This window comes from Erpetoichthys calabaricus, chromosome 12, assembly GCF_900747795.2.
Source record: "Erpetoichthys calabaricus chromosome 12, fErpCal1.3, whole genome shotgun sequence".
NCBI classification, from domain to species: Eukaryota; Metazoa; Chordata; class Cladistia; order Polypteriformes; family Polypteridae; genus Erpetoichthys; species Erpetoichthys calabaricus.
Window position 1 is genome coordinate 86,599,024 of NC_041405.2, and position 15,744 is coordinate 86,614,767.

The window sequence follows — 15,744 nt, forward strand, 5'->3', positions numbered from 1 at the left end:
AAAGTCTATGAATAGCATCCTGACATATGTGTCTTTTTTATCCAGATCTGTCAGGGAGAGGTGAAGGGCAGAGCATATGGCATCCTCAGTTGACCTGTTTGAGCGGTATGCAAACTGAAAAGGGTCAAGGGAGGCAGTGAGATTAGTCTTTATGTGTGACATGACTAACCTTTCGAAGCACTTCATTATGATTGGCGTGTGTGCAACTGGTCGGTAGTCATTCAGGCATGTCACTGATGACTTCTTCGACACTAGTATGATGGTGGTCGACTTGAAGCATGCTGGGACTGACGACTGGCTCAGAGATGTGTTCAAGATGTCTGTGAGGACACCAGCCAGTTGACTGGCACATACTTTGAGCACACGACCAGGTATGTTGTCAGGTCCTGTAGCCTTGCGTGGATTGACTCTGGATTATGAGTCCTCCTCATGTCAGTTATGGAGAGACAGAGTGCCTGGTCAGTGGAGGGAGGTATTGCTTTTCTCATAGGCTCTTTGTTCTGCGCCTCAAACCGTGTGAAGAAGTTGTTCAGCTCATCCGGAAGGGAGGCATCACCATCGCTGCTGTGTGGGTTGGGCTTGTAGTTTGTAATTGTCTGAACGCCCTGCCACATACGACGTGTGTCTCTGGTGCTGCTGAATTGTTTGTTGATCCTCTGCGCGTATACCCACTTAGCTCTCCTTATAGCGCAAGACAGGTTGGCTCTGTTCACCCTGAGGGCGGCCTTGTCTCCAGATCTGAAGGCTGCATTTCTGATCTTGAGCAGCTTGTGCACTTCTCTTGTCATCCAGGGCTTTTGGTTGGCTCTTGTGGAAACATCCTTGGTCACAGTAACATCCTCTATGCATTTGGAGATGTAGCCAGTCACAGAGTCTGTGTACTCCTCCAGATTGATGGAGTCACCATCCATAGCAGCCTCTTTGAAAATATTCCAGTCTGTCAATTTGAAGCAGTCTTGGAGAGCTGAAACAGCACCGACCTGCCACACTCTGATGCTCTTGTGGGCTTGTTTAGTGCGCTTCAGCAGGGACTTGTATGCAGGGACCATAAAAACGCTGATATGATCTGAACAGCTGAGGTGGGGGTGGGGTAGGGCCTTGTAGGCATCAGGAGCGCTCGTGTAAACATTGTCCAGGCAGCTTCCCCCTCTAGTAGCAAAGTTCACATTCTGGAAGAATTTTGGGAAAACTGACTTCAAGTTGGCATAATTGAAGTCTCCAGCAATAATGAAAAATGCCTCAGGGTGCGTCGTTTGCAGTTTGCTGATCATCTCGTAGAGTTCCGCTAGCGCCTGGTTAGCATTTGCGCTAGGCAGGAGGTAGACGGCAACCACCAGCACGCAACTGTATTCCCTCGGCAGGTATCAGCGGTGAGCAGTGTTGCATAACTGAGGCAGCGTTCGTACACCACTCTCTGTTCACATAAACACACAGTCCGCCCCCGCGGGTCTTACTGGACAAAGGGATGTCTCTGTCCGCTCAGAAGATGGTCAGTCCGTCTAGCTGGATGGCCGAGTCTGCAATGTTTTCCTGGAGCCATGTCTCAGTGAAAATAAAGATGCAACAGTCTCTCATTTCCCACTGCTTGGCCCGCTGCAGCTTTATATAATCCAGCTTGTTGTCCAGCGATCGGACGTTCACAAGCAGAATAGATGGTATTTAAAGTGTCAGAATGGTAATGTCAGAAGCCGCAGCCTCTGTGACCATGCTCTCTAACAACAGGGAGACGCATTTATTTTAACGAAAGTCACAAAATGACGGTGCCTATCACAAAAGCAAAACGTTATGATGCTAACAGTAAAAATTAAAGAAAAAACAAATCACTAATAAATATATGCTGAAAGGTTCCATGTTTCACAAATATTAATAGAAAGTTTAGAATTGATATATTATATTTTACATATTATTATATAAAATATACACTATATATTTATTATATTTTTTAAATATCTCAATTGTAATAAACATTCTGAAAATGAGGGACTGAATTAGCCTATCAAATTTGTTTGGTCACCAATTGTTGTCCCAATTTGTCATTCAGATAACCCATGGGAACCCAGTATGTGGCTTATTGACTTACTCCATGTTGTATGTCTCATCATTTACTTCATCCAAAGAGACTAACAGATCCCATTGAAAGTTTTGGTAGATTATATGACTTGCCTCGTGAGAACTACATAAGGATATCTGGACTTGCTGACTAATTGACCAATACTCCAATAAAGGTCCATCCACTAACAGTTTTTGCTTCACGGTGGGAATTAAGCCTGTCCCTGTATCATCAGGCATGTATAAAGAAGAACAGAAATTGGCACCTAATTAAAGTCACAGTACTAATTCAACTTATAACAAAAATTAAAAGCAAGTTAACTTGGAAACATCTCAACAATCTCAACAAATCACATATGCCATATGAAGTAATACTGCCAAACTATTAATAAATAGTGAGGATGACACTGGGATGTATGGCATGTGGGAGGAAAATGGAATCCTTGGAGAAAGCCCACAGAGAAACAAAAAGAATGGGCTGTCTCAACCTGGACAGTGACAGGTCTTCAAAATCCTAAAGGCATTTTTTAATTTGGACCAACACAATTTTTTGACTTTTGTAGCCCTTTCAAAATTGAGATACAAGGTAATAATAGCAATGTACTTGTTATAATTCTAAAGAAGTTAAAATAGTTTATTTTATTATAAATGTTAAAATGTCATATAACAATATTTAAAATAGATAGATAGGAAGAGATTTAAACAGGATGGATCTAAGCACAGAGGATGCCATAGACCAGGATTAACACAGATACAGTATAGGGTTGGTCATCCAAACTCTAAGAGTTTGGAAGCTGCTTTAAGCAAATGAAGAAGCATTATTTAAATATTTGTAGCATTGTCTGCATTATCTTTTTTACAGAGTGATGGAATGTCAGAAAAGATTAGATTTGGCTGTCACAGTCACAGCAAGGCATTATGCAGATGTACTGCCGTTGCTATAAAGGAGCCTCAATAGAGTTTCTTGATACACTTCTGCTGAATAATCAAATCCTCAGTGTTAGTGTTTCCTAGAGATGATGTGCAGCTTTGTTCATAATAGTACTCAATTTTGTTTTAAGTTTCTCCTTTGCTACTACCTCCAGGGGGTCTAGAGTGTTTCCCATAATTGAGCCTGCCCTTTTAATTAGCTTGTTGATTCAGTGGGCCTCTCTTGAAGTGATGTTACCAGCCCAGCACACCATAGTGTAGAAATTCACCCTGGTCATCATAGTGTTACAGAAGGTGTGAAGGATGTCACTTCCCACATTAAACAAATGCAGTCTCCTAAGGAAAAAGAGCCAGCTTTGTGCTTTCTTATATAGTTCCTCTATGTTCTGATACCAGTCCAACTTGTCATTAATGTGGACCCCAAGTACTTGTAGGACTGGACCACTTCTACATCCACTCCTAGAATAGTGATCAAATATAGAGCCTCTTTGGTATGGAGAAAGTCAATAACCAGTTCCTTAGTTTTGTTGATGTTAAGATGTAGACAATTCTCTTTGTACCAAGAAACAAAGTTCTCCACTTGACTCCTATACCATGTCTCATTCTATTTATCAATATACCCAATAAGTGCAGAATCATCTGAGAATTTCTACAAGTGACATGACCTGGTGGTATTTATAGTCTGAAGTGTACAGAGTGCAGAGAAAAGGAGACAGGACTGTTACTTGTGGAGCTCTAGTGTTGCTCACATCCATAAAGAATAATGGGGATGGTCAAAGGTTGTGGCTTATGGGAAGGAGAAAGGAAGATAGAGACAAGGAAAAAGACAGAGAAAAGAAAAGACGCTTCTGGATTGGTAGTGTACACATTCAGAAATTATGCGAGGAATGGTTAAGTTGTCGGCCAAATACCTACATTTAAGTTACAGGAGAAGTTTATTTAGTAAGTAGCCTATTCCAACACAAAGCTAACTGGTTTGATACATTTCTGGGTGTCACGGATTTTTATAAGAACTGTGCTCAGTGAGCTGACCTTGTGAACTATGCAAATGCTGTCTCTTAGGATCTGGAGAAAGTGGGACTTCGATGAAAGTTGATGTTCAGAAGTGTGTTGGATTTACCTGCAGCTGATTTTTAACTGGAGGAGGAGGAGGTTAGGAGCACATGCTGATACCGCGCATTGCCGCACCCACCATTCGACAAACTAATTCAGGATCCAGATTAGGACCCGAGTGCAGCCATGCAATGGGTGACACCTCAGCACCACACTAGTTCAGATGGAGTGGAACAGTGTGAGTTTTTTTATGGTGGCTGGAGTGCCAATTCTGCCACCAACCCCTGGAGGGCCTACATGCAGGGATGGATGCAGATTAACGTCATACCTAGGACGGCCTTGCTCAAGGGCCCAACAGAGCAGAGTCCCTTTTGACATTTACGGAATTCGAACCGGCAACCTTCCAATTGCCAGTGCAGATCCCTAGCCTCAGAGCCCACCACTCTGCCCGCAATTCTCAACTGGAGCCAAGTATATCAATAACACAATATCAGCCATGGAACATCTTGTCTCTGTTGTGGACATGGAGTGGAATTTCCTGTGTGTTCTACATGGCAAAGGAGACACTTGTTTTGTTTGCACCACTCGCAAGCCTTAACCAGCAATGTTTTATTTGTGGCAACATTTTTATTTCAGTTTTCTTTTTTTCTGGCATTAGTGAAAAAGTGTTTTGTTTACTTATTGTTTTCAAACTACAACATTTTTTTCATGTAATATATATAAAGAACTTTTGTGTCATGTTTATTCTACCTCAATGACTTTAATTGTGTGTTATTTATATTAATTGGGTATAGATATAAGAGGTGTCCAGCGCATTTTTTGTTAAGGTGTCAGTAAATGTGTTCATTATATTAAGTCCAGAGAAAAGAAAAAATAAATGACTGACAACTAGTTAGATTAAGTTTTTTCAAAGGAACTCAGGTCAGAACCCTCAGTAAAAACCAAGGGAGCAAGGGAGGGCTACTCTTAAAATAGTGAATTCAGGACAAAAATAGAAAACAATTGGTGGTTTACCTAAGATGGACGTGGGTAGTGACTTCTCCACACAAACCTGAAAGAAACTACTGAGCCCAGTAGAGCAGTCAAAGCAAATTCTTTGTGGATTTTTTTAAAATGCTGCTATATTAGGAGACCCCTGATATTAGTGAAAAAACAAACAAAAAAAACATCTGAGGGACAGAAATAGTCTCATTAAGCTTCTAGAAATGTTCACAATTAAGGCAAACCAGCACTCGTTGCTTCTTACAAAAGAAAATTGTGTGCAATTATTTCTCTTCCAAACACTATTTCAAATTGTGTTATGGTCTCCTTGCTTAATGTGTAATTATCTTGTAAATACTCTGAAGCTACTTGGGTGACTACAGGACAGCCATAGTGATTACTGCATAACCATGGCAACAGTACACATAAGCTTGCATTTCTCATTGATAGTTTAAACTGTTTGCAAGCTATTCTATAAAAACTTTCAGAAAACATAAAGACAGTGTAAACACCACTGGCAAACCAAAATTTATACCTAAGACATTTAGACTGCAAGGCTAACCACTTGCCCCTTTTTGTTAAGCCAGTAACAGCAGCAGCCTTAGGCATGTCCCCGAGTGTGACCATTTAGCCACACAACAAGCATGAGTAAGCATTAAAGCTACAGTGCATATGTACAGAGGTAACCCTTCTAGCCATTTAGTGAACCCAAATTCTATCCCACCTGCAATGAGAGCAAGCAAGCAACCACCTTGGGATGAGATGATAGTCCATTAGATTCTGCAGTAATGCATATAACCCCTTCAATTCAGACTGGGCCCGTTCAGAGTCACCAATTTGCCTAATTGGAAATCTTTATGTTTGGTCTGTACATAAGAATTAAGCCTTATCTTTCCCATTTTATAGTTCTAAGTAGATTGTCTGAAGCAACTTAAATGATAATCTTATCATCCTGCTAGAACATTATTATATGGGGTTACCCAAGAGATATCTTTAATAGTTAATTATTGTTTGGAGCTGCAGGAAATAAGATCCCCATTGCCATAAAGATGTATTTTTCTGAACCTTCAAGCTTGTTATGTCTTGTCTTTTTGCATCCTGCCCCTTCTTAGTGTTAAATTTTCATTCTTCCTTCAGTATAGATATGAGGGGCACTGTAATGCTCAGATGCTCTTAACTATCTTTCAGAACAGCACACAAATCCAAAGGTCTTTGGAACATTTTGTATGCTCACTTCCTTTACTGCATCAGTGCTGCAGACTAACTGATACTGGGTCAGCTGTTTAGGCAAATATGCAAACGCTGGCTGACATTTAAAGAAATGCCTGAATTCCAGAGTGCCACATTACATAACTACCAGTAACTACTCACACTGTGACTATGTTAATTGGTGACGGCATGAGTGAGTGTGGTGATGTGCTCTGGAGTAGACTGGCATCCAGGGTTGGTTCTTAACTTGCTCCCAGTGTTGCCCAGGTAGGCTCCAGTCCCCTATATATCTAAATAAGGTTAAAAGCAATGACATGCACAGATATTGTGATGGAGGGGAGAAGAAGCACTTTACAAGACAGAATTTCTTACATTTTAATCCTGGACACAAATTAGTGCCCACTTTTATTTCTACAATTTTAATTTAATGAAGTATTTAGATGTCACTTCAGGGGTATTATGATAGTCTTCAAACTTAGCAAGAAAATGTTTGTTCATGATTGAATATTATGTTAGATGCTATACATATACTGTAATTGCATGAAATACTAGAGATTAACAGAAGTTCAAACCAAAGCACATCACTATAACTTAACTTCTGTGCATTAACAATTGATTTTATTCTGCACGATTTTTAATTTAAAGGCAGAGTGTATACAATGTCATGATGAGCATTATCATTGTATAAGGAATGATAATAGTTTTTTCTGTTGCCATATCTTTACTGTACTTTACAGAATTTTGAAGTGCATTATTTCAGAACATTACAAAATTGTGGCAAGAAAATTCTTTACTTACTAGGTGTCGTGGTGTGAAATTTTGTATGTAAGTTGAAAAATATTTTGCATGTCTTTATTTGTAAGTCACACAAAGCAAATGTAGTATTAATGTTTTATTCATGAGAACAGCAATGTTTTGATGTTTAAAGACCCAAACCCCCCCCTCCCCTTGGTCTTGGGTGCAGGTGTGAAAAGGCAGTGTGTGGGATGGAGCATCAAACCAGCTTTGGTAAGAGTGACTGTGTTTGGACTGAGAGCCTAAGAGCCATAAACAAAGCAGCTACCAACCCCAAACCCCATAGCTGGCTAGCATTAGCGCAACAAATGGTTTTGGGGGCAGGTGTGAAAGGTATTGTATGCCCCCATTGGTCTGAGGTATGGATGTTTTGGATTGGTTTTAAATCAGAGGCCATTCTGTACCACACCCCCTTGTTGGTGTAAGAATTTGGAGAGAGAATGTATAAATTTGCTTGCTTTTCCCCTCCCCCCCTCTCTCTCACCATTAGCATAAAAAGGACAACACACTGAAGAGCACAGCTCATCAGCCATATTGAAACATCAATGCAGCCTGTCCTGAAGAAAGCAGAAATGATGACTTAAATAGAGACATTTAAAGTAACTAACAAGTCTGTGTGCCGCCTGAAACTACACATCAGCATTTATCAGGTTGTATGGTTGCCAGTATTCACTTACTATTTTATGAATATTATTAATAATACATTATTTAAAGTTGTAACTTAAGTCCTGTTTGTCTTTCTACTCTACCTAATTGCTTGAAGTTATAAATATAGAAAGGAAGGTGGGTAGAAGTTATAAAGTAGAGTACCTTATAAACAGTGGTAAATCTATGGGATTTTAGGCATTCTGACAAAGACGACACAATAAAGAATATAAAAGAGGAAAGCAGAGTAATACAGAAACTCTGCCAAGACAAAACACTAAGAATTTTAGCAAATATGTCTACTACTTTGTTCATGTCCAAGCCATGTGTATGTAGCTGCCGTTAATGGAAAGAAAACAAATAATAAGTAAAGCAAAACCTTATTTCCATCTATAATTTAATGCTTAATATGAACAAATACTTTTATAATCTTGTTATTTTACCCAGGTTTTTCAGATGTTTTTGCATCTCTCACTCCTGTTACATCAAATGAACCCATAAACACTCCTGAATTAAGCCAGCGATATTTATATAACTCATTATAATGGACAGCTGTGCATTGTCAGGCAAAAAATAATAAAAGATGTTTTGTTCTCATATTTGATCCCCTAGAGAACTGTACCTTTAGCAACAACAATAAAATCATTTTGGATGGATTTTAACATGTTAGAATTCCACAAAACACAGACGCTGACAAAGTGAGCTGTCAAGATATCAGCATACTTTGTAAACACCCTTGTAAATTCTTTGTAACTCTCTGCTCTCATTATGTCTCCTGGCCGAAAACTCCTGGCATCAAAGTGGTGACGTTGCATCTGTTAGATACCTGTGAACAGCCCTGTTCCTTTTAAAAATTTCATGGTGCTTTCATATTTGGCGTTGTGCACCCACGATATGTTCAACACTCACTCTGTCAAGTGTTCTCAGTAGTACAATTGCACTTAAATGGGGAGTTTTTCATTTTTTTAAGAATGCAAAACTTTTTTTATTTTTTTAAATAAAAAGAAAGGTGAGAGCTGATAAAAGGATTGTTCTTTTATCTTTTTAACTAAGTGAAAAAATATCTACTGATTTTTATATTGATTTCATAATAAGTTTGGCAACTTAGCTACATATTTATCACAATGAGACTCTTGTGACTACTTCTCTCCCCTCACCTTGTAACTATATTGCGACCTCCAAGTTATAAACCTCTGACATACATGCCCCATTGAATTATTCTGCCTCTCACATGCCTTATTAAATTTCACAAGAGTGCAAAACCTGCCCTTGGCCACACAATGCTGCCACCGCACCCCAGTTTTATTGACAGGCATGTCCTTCCAAGATAGTTAAGTTAGTTAACTCCCAAGTTAACTCTACTAAACTGCTGCACTACACAAAATGCGATTTCTTAAAAATGACAAAATCTTTAGTTTTGTACAAACATCAATATGTAAACCTTACCTTAACAATTTCAACAGCTGTCTTCTTTACATAATACAAACCCACTAAGTTCAATGAATACCTTACAATAAGAGGCAATCAGGTACATGTAGTGTTAACTTTTGGATGTTTCCTTCAAGAAGTGATAAAAAAATGATGTATTTGAAGGATTACTGACTAATGAACAGTCACAATTTTGTTGTATTAACCAAAGCGTGAACAATTTTACCCATAAAAATTCAATGAAACAGGGTGTCTCTGTGCTTCAATGGGCCTGTCTGTCTATAGCTGATAAGCAAGTTGAGGCTTCATTTCTGTGCCAGGAATTCCACTTGCAGAGTGCTTGTTAAAAAAAGTGCTTTTGTGTTACACCCTTGTTAAAAACCATGCAATATTTCCATGTGGGACAGTAATCAGTAGCCTACATACAGTATTTTTAACAAGGCATAGTGCTTATGCTATATAAATGTAATGAATTATTATTATTATTATTATCACAACTTAATTTCCATTTCTTACAATGCTCACAGGAAAAAGGTCACTTGGGCCAACAAGGAGAAAGGGACAGGAACTTCAACCACCATAACCATTCCTTTTTTCATGTCTCTATTGTTCATGTACCTTGTTAAATGGGTTTGAAAATGGATCACCAGTATCTAATGTCTTAACGTGATTTATACTGAACTCTATAGAGTTTTAACCACACTGAGGAAAAAAAACCAAGAAAAGAACAACATGAAGAAAACCCTGAAGTGTTCCTCTTATATATAAAGGAAATATGAAAAGACTCTTCTTTTCAATATGGATTACCTTTCAATATCTACATAAGTGGAAGATACACTACCGGTCAAAAGTTTTAGAACACCTCAGTCTTTCCAGTTTTTATAGAAATGCATAGACTTTGATATCTTAATGTTTCATGAAATCAAGGCATAGAACAAATAAACAAAATAACTGTAAATCTCCAACTTGTGTATTAAGAGGAAAACAAAGAACCTACATTAAAGGAGATTTATTTTACAAAAATCAGAAATCATCACAAATTGCAAAACGCCTGGCAAAGAGCAAAAGAAGAAGTAAAAAGAGTTGCTAACAAGGCACCCCTAAGCAAAAAGAGTCCCAATACACTAACCTAAAACCAAAATCCAAAAGCAAAACTGTCAAAAAGTCAGCAAATAAAAAGAATTAACAATAGCAAAAAAAGAAAACACTAACCAACCTCCAGGCACATATAATGTACCACAGAAGGACTGCAATTCCCATGAGCCATTATAGGGCTGAGAGCTGTCCCACATCAGAGATTGAGAGGTGGTCTCACTTCTTGGGGATCCACCCTCAAAACACAAGGAACGAAACAGAATGTACTCTTAAACTTAGAAAAAAGTACATTTTAATCGCTATTGACAAAAATCATAATTATACATAAAATAAACTTAAATAACATAAATGATAGTATTTAAGGGATAAAATGTGAACAGAGAGAAAAAAACTGTAATATAAACATAAGTGACTGGGGAACTCTGGCTTAAACATAAAAAGTGTGAAAGTTTTTACATCAATTGAATGATGCCTTTATTTTAACAGAATGTCCTTCTAAAAATAATGCAATAGTACAGGAAAAAAGCAGTAAAATGCTCAATTTGATTTCTCCTAAGTTATAACAATATTTTATCAAATCTACTTAATCCAAATCAGGGTCACCAGGGGCTAGATCCTGTCCAAGTGACAATGGGCACATGGTGGGAAACAGCCATGAACAGGATTCCAGCCCATCACAGGACCGCCACACTCATATCGATATTTTTACAGGGCCAATTAACCTAACCAGAGCGTCTTTGGATTATAAACTTGTTTTCAAAGCTAAGAATAATAAATGCACCAGGAAAAGATAATTAGTCTTTATTTTAAGGGGCAAACTAGAGAACAGTAACAAGACTAGCAGGGTACAAAATACTGAGAAGACTGTCAAAACCAGGGGGACCAATCACAAAATGAGTATGAGAGAAAAAACTGAAAAACACAAAGGAAAACACCCACAGGTACAAGGAGAACATGTAAATTCTGCACCAAGGGTGCACGGTATATAAAGTACAAAAGACAGAAGCTAAACCGAATATCTGTTGCCCCTCATTTTGTCAAATTTCATTTTTCTTATTACTTTTATTTCTGTTATTTTTACATAATTATTTGCATGTGCTGTATTGTACCACCAGGTGAAGCAGACCAGGGATGTAAATGAAATGTTAGGGTGCCAACCAGGCAACCCTGTTTAATCACAAGAAAAGTAAACGTAATTATTCTAGAGGGCAGTCAGTTTTGATGGAGGCTTCAACAGTTAAAAAATACAGATCAGAAGGAGCTCCGTGTCTGTTATTGTTCAGATTCAAAATAAACGCCTCCTTTCAGGGACCACCCATTTTTATTGTGTCCAAGAAAGAAGGGGCAAAGTCTCTGTGCATTGTAGGAGTGGCTAGGTGTGATCCTGGGTTGTCTTCATGGAACTGTGGTGGAAAGAGAATGGACAGTTAGTACCAGCACCTCCACTCATCCCAAGGTGGTGTCGCTTACCTCTTCAGAGCCTGGAAGATGGTTCCCAGGTGCATATGCATGACAATTGCATAATATTACATAATGTTTTTGCTATGTATTGTTATATTTATTCACTTAGTATTTATGTTTAATGCATTTTTGCTGGCCTTTGTTCCTTGTTTTCTGTGGGTGGAATCCTAAGAGGTGAGGCCACCATTATATCACTGTGTGATGCCCAGGTCACCCACAGCGGGCACACACCCTTTGAACAAAGGACATCAATAGTCATAGATCCAAGATGGATAAGGGTGAATGTGTGTACATTGCAGCAGAGCAGAAATAAGTATTCTTAAATAAGTTAATAAATAATCCAATAAAAACAGTAACTTGAAGGAGATAAAACCAGAAATAAATAATCCTTTTTTTAGTACAGTAGTTAAAACCAGGAATACAACCACGAACTGGATCCTCCATACTTATCATGACCTTAGTGGTCCATCCATTGTTTCACCCAGTCTACCCTCTCAGGTATACTCAACTGGCCTGAGACTCCTGCCAATTGCAGTAAACTATTTTGTGGCTCCCATCCCCACCAAAGTCCTTGGTTCTGTCTTTCTTACACCCTCCTTGGTGCCTACAGGATGCCAAGGAGCCCACAATCTTCACCCACTCAGCATATTCAATCTCCTTGGGGGAATCATTCCCCTTGCATTTCAATGGGCATCCCCTTGCTGTACAGCCTCACCACAGTGCTGAGCTGATTCCCCTGATCCTGATTTCTCTGCTTCTCTAGGTTTCTCTTCCTTTCTTTCTTTTTTCCTTCTATCCCCAGTGTGTGCAGATGTGTCAAATGAGCTTTGGAGCCCTGATGAGAAACAAAAATGTTAAGTGCTTCCGGGCATGTTAAATGTAATTAGTAAATTCCTTCATTAGGAATCTGTGCGGCCACATGTCTTTTCTCTCACACACATACCAAAACTCACAGGACCTACTTGGCCTCACTGTTTTTATCTTAAACACAAACACATTCTGCCATGGATCCCCTACTCATTTCACTATATTTCCTCCTCCCCATAAGCCAGCAGTTGCAATGGGAGGAATGCAGCACCAGAACAACCTGTGCAACTGGTGCCCAGGGTCTGTGGTATGGTCCTCACACCTGCTCTTTAAAAAATAGCCCTTAGAAAACTCCCCACACAAAAACAAACTCAGGCCCCATTTTCAAAAAAGGTCATTAAAAGAATACAAACTTTTAAAACAGTAAAACAGTAAATAATTAAAAGGTCCAATAAAAGTTCATTATTCAAACAAGTCCTTCCAGCTTGGTTACATGAAGTCTTTTTGATTGCTCAGTCACCAAATCCACTTGCTGTTTCAATGTCCGTCTTCATTCCTTACCATCACTAGTGTGATGCCTGGGTCGCCAGCAGCTGGCACACTCCCCTTGAACCTAGGACATTGATGAACATAGACTAAGATGGACTAGGGTGAATAAGGACACATTACAACAAGAGTAAGTGCATCAAAGTGCTTTGTGCCTTTAATTAGTCAATTAAATGTGCAAAATAGAGTGCCAAATATTCTTAAAAAAATAAATCAATAAATAATCGAATAAAAACAGTGACATGCAGAAGATAAAACCAGCACTAAATTATCATTTTGTAAATACTTAAAACCAGGAATAAAACTACAAAGAGGATCCTTCATACTCATTATGGCCCCATTGCTCCATCCATTGTCTTACCCAGCTTACCCTCACAGTTACATTCCGCTGGGCTGAGACCCTCGTCAATTGCAGTCAACCATTTTGTAGTTGCATTTTGAGGGAGAGCTGTGTTAGCCACTTGCAGGCACATTAAATACAATTAGTAAATTTCCACATCAAGAATCCCTGTTACCTCAAGGTTTTTCTCCCACACACACCTACACTCACAGGGTCTGTGCGGCATCACTGTTCTTATTTAAAAAACAAACAAGGATTGCCATGGACTCCCCCTACTCACACACAACTCTGAAGAACCACCCTCAGCCTGTCTAATTCAGGTTATGCAGCAGGTCTCTCTGAGGTTCATTGACTGCTGTTGACTACATTTCATCTTTTTAAGCACTGTTCTTGGATTTTCTGGTTTATTGTGGATTTTTGCTTTGTCATAGGATTTCTGCCTTTCAACTATAGACTTGACATTCTAGCTTCAGGGTGCCTTTTTATGCATACTCTTTTGCTTATGTTTGCCTTTTTTCCATGGGTTGTTATTCTGTGCTTATTTAAACAAATTCTTCATTTATAAACATTTTTCATTTGCCTTTGTCTTCTTCAGAGGTAGTTTGCCATTATCCTCCCACTTGAAGGACATTTTTGTTTATTTTGAGCATTTAAAGTATTTATGAACTTTTAAAAGGCCTAACCCAATTTTAGGCATGTGCAGGCCTTCAAGCCTGGCTTTAGATGTTGAGGACAGGCTGTCTGGAGCAAGGCCTATTTTGGGTTCACACTTAGTGAAGTCCTGGTCTTGCTGGTAGTATTTGAGTCCTATTAGCCATATTTGTTGCACCAAAAGAAGGAAATCCTCTTAATAATAAATACGTTACTATGGAAGCAAGAAATAAGCACCTGTCTATGATAATTAACTTATACAAGCAAAAGAAAATATGGACTCAAGAGCAGTACCAGCAAAACGAATACTTAAAATATGGTACAAAGCAGCACCCCAAAGCTACAAGAATACACAAAAACATAAATGCTTGAATCATGATAAACAAGCAGCAATTAAGTCCCCTGTTCTACATTTGCAGAAGTCTTCAGTGCTTATCTTAGGACAAGCAGTCCTGTTAACTGAAATCAAGCCAGGTAAAGCACACAAGCAGCTGCAAGGACAGCATAACTTATTAACCCCCCTTGGAAAAAACAGAAGGTACAAACTAATGGAAAAACACATAAAAAGAGGCACAGATAATTGTTGATCCTGATACTCTTGGCCTTACTAAATAAATTAACATCTTTATCTGCCAGTTAGTGTAGCTACTTACCTACCTTAACACTTTATATAACGTACTTCCTTTTTCCCCACTTTATTGCTGTCTCTTTCTCTTTCTATCCTGGAATCTCTTCTTCCTAATAGTTAAGCCTTTGTCTCAATTCACTGACAAATTCTAAGCGCTCTCCCCAAACTAAGCCCATACCAGCAAGTGTTTCACAAGGGTTTACTTCTGTGGAGTTATCCTATAAACATTTCCAGGATTGTAAATAACCTCTGAAGTTTTGGGGCATTCTCTATAGAGTCACCTCTGGGGACCTAATTCATGCTACATTCCCAGTATTATCTTTTGGGGACATGCTGCTTAGATCTGATCTCCATAACTAAAAGCTTTTCATGGACACCTGGCTGTTACCTACTGATGATAAAGAGAATTTTTATACTTATTGCCCCCCACTATTCTTTGAGTTACATGCTCCTGTGCAATTAGGGTATACTGTATTATCACATAGTGGATTGGTTTTCCTGCTCTGGTATGGAGATTGGCATATTCAGTGCCAGCATGCTGATTACTTTCTTTATTATAGCTAGGTCCAATCCCTGCACTATATCAACTTTTGTTCCCTGTGCTGTCCCTTTTCACCAGACCTTTAGCTGGCCTTTGCATTAATCGGGCCGATGTTACTAGCAGAGCACATGCACAAATCTAGTGCCCGCAGAGGTAGTTTTCAGTAAATACTCAATCCCTGGTTGCTACATTAAATCTCTTTGCAGTCTTTGTTTTTTTATGCTCCTGCATTTCAATGAGAAGTCTTGCTGCATTCCATAATGCGATATTCAAATAATTATGCAGCCAGGTCTTCAAAGATTCTCTATAGGATATGTTTTTGAAACGACAAGTTAGACTGAGTCAGAGGATTGTAGCAATTAAACTGTCCAAGTTTAAATAAATCAATAGCAGAGGAGTGTGTTATATCACAGCTCTTCACGAGCATTCAGACACAGTCCATGTTTGAACAAGGGCATGACTGTTCTAGTGGCTGCATGTGGGTCAGTTCCAAAGAGTGTAATAACTAGTTGCAAGCTTGAGTGGCAGTCTGAGTATGAGAAACTCATTCTGAGAGCAGAGCAAATTCAAGGACACTCTGAGTAT